The following is a 6,546-nucleotide window of genomic DNA, read 5'->3' as shown; positions in this document are numbered from 1 at the left end:
TGACAATACATGAAGGGGCTCTGAGGTCCCTTTCTTGAACTGCAGGGTGGGGGAGGGGAGGCCGAGTTCCCCACAGACACCCCAGTGGTGGTGTCCCGAGAGTTAAGGGCAGGCAGGACCTCATGCTCCCACATCCCTGGTCCTGATCTGGAGTTGATGGCAAAAACCCGACTCCGCCTGCTCCCTCAGACCCAGAGAGAACCTGTGCCATGGTGAATGTCAGTCTCTCCTGATTCTTCAGGTAGGAAGGTTCTTGAAATACCCAGGAGGACCCACCTCCACTGAGGAAGGCCTAGTCTGAAATATTCCCCAGCAGCCCAGCTTAGGCCCATGTACACAGATCCTAAGTGACAGGGCCCTCGAGGCCACAGGCTCATGACCACTGTCTCCACCCCTGGGGCAGGGGCATCTGGGCCCTGAGCATCCAGCCTACATTGCCCACTGTGCACAGAACAATCCCTTTCCCCGGTGACTTGGACCCTTGGGTTGGTTCTGGGTCAACAGCCCATGCTGTCACACCTTCCAATGTGAGAATCCTCCCTGGGAACCCCGTTGTCTGTCCCAGGAATCTCATACTGAGCAAATCTAAAGAGTATTTGAAGTTGGCTGTCTCAGCAGTAAAAATACTTGCATTTGGGGCAGGTGATGGAAAAGGACCACATGAGTTCAAGGAAGAGCGTGAGTGCCCTCTAGTGGATTGTTCCTGCTAGAATTGGAGCACAAACGGGCTGGAGATTGAGGGAGAAGGGCTGACCTTGGACAAAGGGCACATTCAGTTTCAGAAGGAGGCATATTTAGGGGTAGTTAATTGATGGTTGCCTATAGCTCACCAACTGTAACACTGGGTTTTCAAAGGGTATAACCACAAATCAGAATGACACCACTGGGTTATAATACAAAGTTGGGTGAGGGAAGTACTAGAGACATTGGGAAGAGAAAACACGTAACAGATCTATATGCCATGTCATTAGACCATCTACTATGATGTTCTTACCATCTTAACCGGTGCTTTAGCAATGGATGCAAAGTCCCTACTATCATTTGGAAGAACCAACTTATTAGAAAAAAACTATGTCAAGGGTTTCTCTATATTTTCAGGATCATAAACCGTGGCAACATTCCTTAAGTATGAATCTACCCCCGAAAATGGACTGTCGGTGACTGGACTCAGTCAGGAGCTCAGTCCCAGCACCTGGGGGCTGACAGCTCCCTGCCCCCCAGGCCTGGGCCCCTCTCTGAACCACAGGAGCCTTTGATGCTCCCTCATTAAGGGGGGAGGGGGTCTCGTAGTGTCCTCACCATTCACCCCCCACCTCTAGACTCTGGGCAGGATCTGTTGTCCACTCTCTGATGTGATACTTAAACTACCAGCCTCTACTTCCATCCTTCAGCCATCACCACATTGTAACAGGCCCAGCAGGTGCCTTTGTATGTGATTTTGAGGGGAAAGTTCTCACAAACAGTGGCCCTCACCACCTTGCCCTGACCTCCACCCTCAGTGCCTCATCATCACCCAGCAGCATTGGGACACTTTCTTTTTTTTCCTGTAGTCAGATGCTTTCCACCCAGCGGGGAATGTGTGCCTCTCTACCCTGTGTATGGGGGTGACTAGTAGAAGTGGACAGAGTGAAATCGCTGGAGTGTTCACAGATGATATATGTGGGCAATGGGTGGGTCTGAGGGACTGAAGGGCTCAGTCGTAAATCCAGGCTTGGGTCTCACCCGTGGTTGATGTCCCCCGAACCCGCAATGCGTTTTCTGGGAAGGTGTTCACTCAGCGAGACCACGGCCGTGACACACGCTGCCATACCAGGCCAGGTTTCCCGCGGAGCTGGAAAATCGGATTGATAGGCAGCAGTTTGAAGAAACAGCTCGAACTCTAAATAACCTTTACGCAGAAGCAGAGGAGCTTGGGGGTCAATCATATCTCGAAGGTTGTTTGGCTTGTTTAACAGCGTACACCATCTTCTTGTGCATGGAAACTCAGGAGAAGGTTCTGAATGGCTCCAAATACATTCAAGAGCAAAATGAGAAGATATATTCACCACCCCCCAGGTCTCCTCCTGACAGATGCCGTTGAGAGAGGACTAGAGTTATTGAAATTACTATTTATGAAGATAGAGGCATGAGCAGTGGAAGATAAACCATAGAATTAAAGATCCCAGTTCCAGCCGGGACCCTTCAACTATCCACTGGCCAATCACAGAGTGTCCCTTACCTCCTCTCCAGAGCGTCATGCCTCCGTATGTGCTGCCAGAGCCATTTACTCCAGGGACTAACTTTCCACATCTGGAGTGGCCTCTAGTCACTCAGTATCCACTTTGTGTTTCCAAATTGTGTAGAACCCTGTAATCTTTTGATTAGTTTCTGAGAAAATAAAATGAAGTATTTCACTTTTTTTTACTCAAAGCCATTAATAAAATACGCAGTTGGTCAGCCCAACACAAAGTTTCTTATCTGTCACCAGTGCCAATGGTTCTCTTCATTCCTTGGGCCACCTTCCCAGGTGGCTGTAGACTTCAAAGTGATATGTTAGCCAGTGTTCAGTGTTATTTCCCCAGATTAATAAAATGTTTTTCTCCAGGATTTTGGTGAAGGACAGGCTGTGTCTGTGGTTTTGCTAATGCATCTCCCAGATTTCAAAGAACGACCAGTTTTGCCATGACTCAGAGTTTAAAGATCTACTTCTGCTGTTCATTTTCTCAAACTGAAACTCATTGGAAAGATAATGTATGACGTTATGTGTTTTATTACAACAATTTTTTTTAATTAAAGCAGTATTTAATGCAATGTTCAGGTTAAAAAAAAACACAAAAAAAAACAGAACACTCCAGCGCATTATTTTCATTTTACGATGATGTAAGCGTGCCTGTCTGTCAATAGGCTACCTACAGTTTTGCAACCTGATAGGAATTTTTACCCTTTTCCCCCTTAAATCTCAAACACAAAACTAGAGACAACTCCTGGGCCCTAACCCAGATCCCACCACCTCCCACCAGTAGCAGAAAGAGCTGAGGCCTGAGCTCCCCTGGTCTTCAAGACAGCAGGAGCGCCCCCGGGGCTGTCCCTACACTCCGATGTTCTCACGTTGGCAAGGTGTTGATTGGCAGGTGGGGACCCGAAGCCTGAGAGTCTGATGGCTCTTTGTGGCTCATTCCCAACCAGCCAGCAGTGCCCCCAGACATCAGGAAGCTCCTGAAGCCTAGTCCCTACAGGAAAGCACCGACCCACCAACTGGCACTCAGACGCTCTCCTCGTAGCTCCTGGGCGTGCCTGAGCATCCTGCGCACAAGCTTCCCCTGGGCCCGAGACCGCCCACCAGTCTGCGCAGGTGGCGGTAACCAAGTGTTGGAGGTGCTTTCCTACAAGGCGGCCTGAATCTCATCACCCGGCCTTTTTTTCTGACTCCAGGAGGGTTACGTGATGCCCACAGTTTGGTCCCTGGGCACCTTGAGTACCCAGATCCTGTGCCAGGGAGGTCTTGCTGAGGAATCCTGTCAGGGCAAGGAGGGAGTGGGAGGTTGACCAGGAACCCTTAGTGAGAGCAGGAGGCAGAGCCAGGGCCCGAGCATCGGTGATTAACCTTGATGATGGATGGGGAGGTCCCTTTCTTGTGCCCAGTGTGGGACTCTGAACAGAAACCTCCCTCCAGCCACGAAGTCTGGAAAAATGAGACTGAAAAAAGACCAGATATCCAGCTTTGTCTGCCCTCACCCCTAAGAGATGCTTACTAAACATGCATTAAATAAAAAGATGCATGTTACCGCCCTCACTCCACCCCTACCCAATGACACCAAGAAGTTAGAGCATGTTCCTTGCTCAGAGGGGCCCTGGAGTCAGCATGAGAGGAGGCCAGCAAGTGTGGATCTTTACCCGTCATAGAGTCAGGAGGGAGGACAGGGACCTCCTAACAGTGACGGGTTGGACCTCAATTAGTTCCCAGAAAATCACAGCCCTCCTCATGTCTATTTTGTGAGTGATGTATCCTCTTGGGGGTGGGGAGCGGCAGCCTGTGTCCTTCCTCTTCTCACAGAGATCTGACCTGGCACAAACTCTGGATTCTCAACCCCAGGTGGAGTCACCACCAGGGAAGAAGGGAGCCCACCTTGACCTCAAAGGGATCAAGGGGCAACTCCCCATCCCCAGGGTCCCTGGTCTGTGGGGCACCCACCTGTGGTCCATGAAGACATATCACCAACCCAAGTCATCCTGGGGAGTGAGGGTAATTTCCCATAGAGAAACGGACAGGAGATTCCAGGATCTAGGGTTGCTTTCATCCCAGAGGGATTAAGGGTCCCACAGAGGCCTCCTCTCCCCTATAGAGGAACCCATGGCGTCCCTGACTGAGTCTCCACGTGGAGCTGCTCCAGCTCCTGGGCCCTGAGGGGAGGCCTAGAGCAGATGACAGACAGGGACACAGATGACTTGGGTGCAACACTCCCGTGTGTGATGAAGAACATATTAGCCATTCCGGGGATCAACCCCTCTGGCCAGTGCCCTCCCCTGAAAGCCCCAAAAGATCCCTTTCTGGGCTCTTCCTTTGAAACCTTGGGAACACAGAGCTCCTCCTGAAGCAGTACATTTCCCTGGGGGGACAGTTCTAATAACACTGGATCAGGAATCCTCGGGACAATGTCTGCCCTCTCCCCAGACTCACCCAGCACTGGGATACAGTCAGGAGGCCTGGAACCCACAGTGACAGGGTCAGAGCTAACTGGCCCCTCAGCCTGGAGGTCAGAGCCCACCTCTGCCCAGGGCTCAGGGTCAGCTCACACCGTGTGGAGCCTGGTCAGCATCCCTGGCGCAGCCCCTGACATTGACCGCAGGTCTCCTCGTGCCCTCCAGGGGGCGGCATTGAGACATACAGACAACACATGGGAAATTAACACAGGAACCTGGCTTTGGATAAGGTGGTAGAAAAGGAGACTGATTTCCACCCCACAGACCTTTCTGGGCCCCTCCCATGTGCCTGCTCTGTCCCACCCTGTCCTTCTAGGGGCCTAGAAGCACCTGCTCTGTCTGGGGTCCCTGTGCTGCTCCCTACCCCCTGCCTGGCACCACCCATGAGGAAGGCGGGGTGAACACAGGAAAGTCCCCAGGCAGAGTACAGAGCCTGGCCCAACGGTCAGGGGGCACGTGGACAGCCTCTGAGTCACAGCTCAGACTACAGACATGGAGAGGAGGGTCTCCCTGGAACCTTCCCCCAAGGCCCAGGGAGCCCGCAGGCACCCGACCACCCACCGCTGTCCTCTCTTCCCAGGACACACAGGACAGCTTCCCCGTCACATATGGGAACTGCAGGTCCTTCTGAGACACCTGATCCTGGGTCTCTGACCCAGGAAGCAGAGGCCGGGCTGGTGACACCAGGATATAGAAGGTGGGTCCCCTCATCAGTCATCATGCAGCTCACCCCTTTCTCACCCCCAGAGTCATCCCTGTGACCTTCCTGCTGGGAGGAAATCCAACCTTCCCAGAGCTTTGAAAACACGGGGAAGACCCTGTGCCCAGCTGGGTTTCTGTGTCACAAATGGAAATAGTCACCAGGTTCGGGGGCCCCTTGGGCTCTTTGTGTGGTGCTGACAGATCCAAGACCAGGACACAACAGAGGTGTGGGGACAGAGCCCCAAAGAGCAGTTTCCAGGCTCTTGGCCTCACATGGAAAGGTGCTGGCTCAGGTAGTAGATGGCTGTCAGCTGGAACCCTTGAGCCATTGGCCACTAATATAACTTCCGCGACTACGGAGGAGAGTCGAGGAGTCGTCAGTAGGTTGGCAGAAAAGCGGACAGCAAGTCACACGTCGTGTGAACCCAGCCTCCAGTGAGACTATAATGGTATGACTCCCCTACCTATGGCTCCATGGGTGTTCCTTTTTGGCCTCACCATGTCCTGTGTTCTTATGTGGGGAGCAGGAGCAGAGACCCCGCAGGCCACCCCGCGTGACACGTGGCGCAGCGAGCAGGGTATGGTGTCAGCTGAAACTCTCCGGAATATACTGGAGCAGTTTACATGTATAAAAGCTCAGTTTCGTAAGCAGGGTACGGTGCCGGCCAAAACCTACTGAAGCATGGCAGAGCGGTTTGTGCGTGTGAGAGCTCAGCTTCGGGAGGCCCATGAGGAGCGACACCGGGAACGGGAAGCGCGGTCTGCCTGGGAGACTCGAGCCTCCAGCTCGCACACCTCCCTCTTGGCCATGGACGGCGTTGCCTTCCTTTTGGTGATCTGCTGTGGCCTTAGGCTCTGAGGGTTGTGGACATCTTACACCGAGGCCTCCACCCACTCAGACACCTGGAACGGTGAGCAAGATTCCGACCAGGTAGGAATAGCGTCTGACTCTGGGCAGGAGGATGTGTGGCCCCCACACCGTGTGTGGTGCTCGGTGGCCACTGTTCTCAGGAGTTGGACCCCCAAGGAGGGGTGGGAGGACATGGACAGCTCTCCGGCGAGCGTGGAGAGGGCCCTGCAGGCTCTGGCTGAGCGGTTGCCGGAGGAGGAGAAGGCTATAGCCGGCCGCGTGGGCTGGATGTTCCTCACGGCCTTGAGTCTCAA

General features: G+C 53.2%; 1 pseudogene; it reads left to right on the top strand.

Moving 5' to 3' along the window:
- The first annotated feature begins 660 nt into the window (after positions 1-660).
- On the top strand, positions 661-2,786 carry LOC109435688 (golgin subfamily A member 7 pseudogene; annotated as a pseudogene).
- The last annotated feature ends 3,760 nt before the right edge of the window (positions 2,787-6,546 follow it).

The sequence above is a fragment of the Rhinolophus sinicus genome, chromosome 8, assembly GCF_057876585.1.
Source record: "Rhinolophus sinicus isolate RSI-liver-muscle chromosome 8, RSI-T2T, whole genome shotgun sequence".
Taxonomy (NCBI): domain Eukaryota; kingdom Metazoa; phylum Chordata; class Mammalia; order Chiroptera; family Rhinolophidae; genus Rhinolophus; species Rhinolophus sinicus.
Note: the sequence above shows the minus strand (reverse complement) of the source record. Positions and strands in the feature narration are given on the sequence as shown.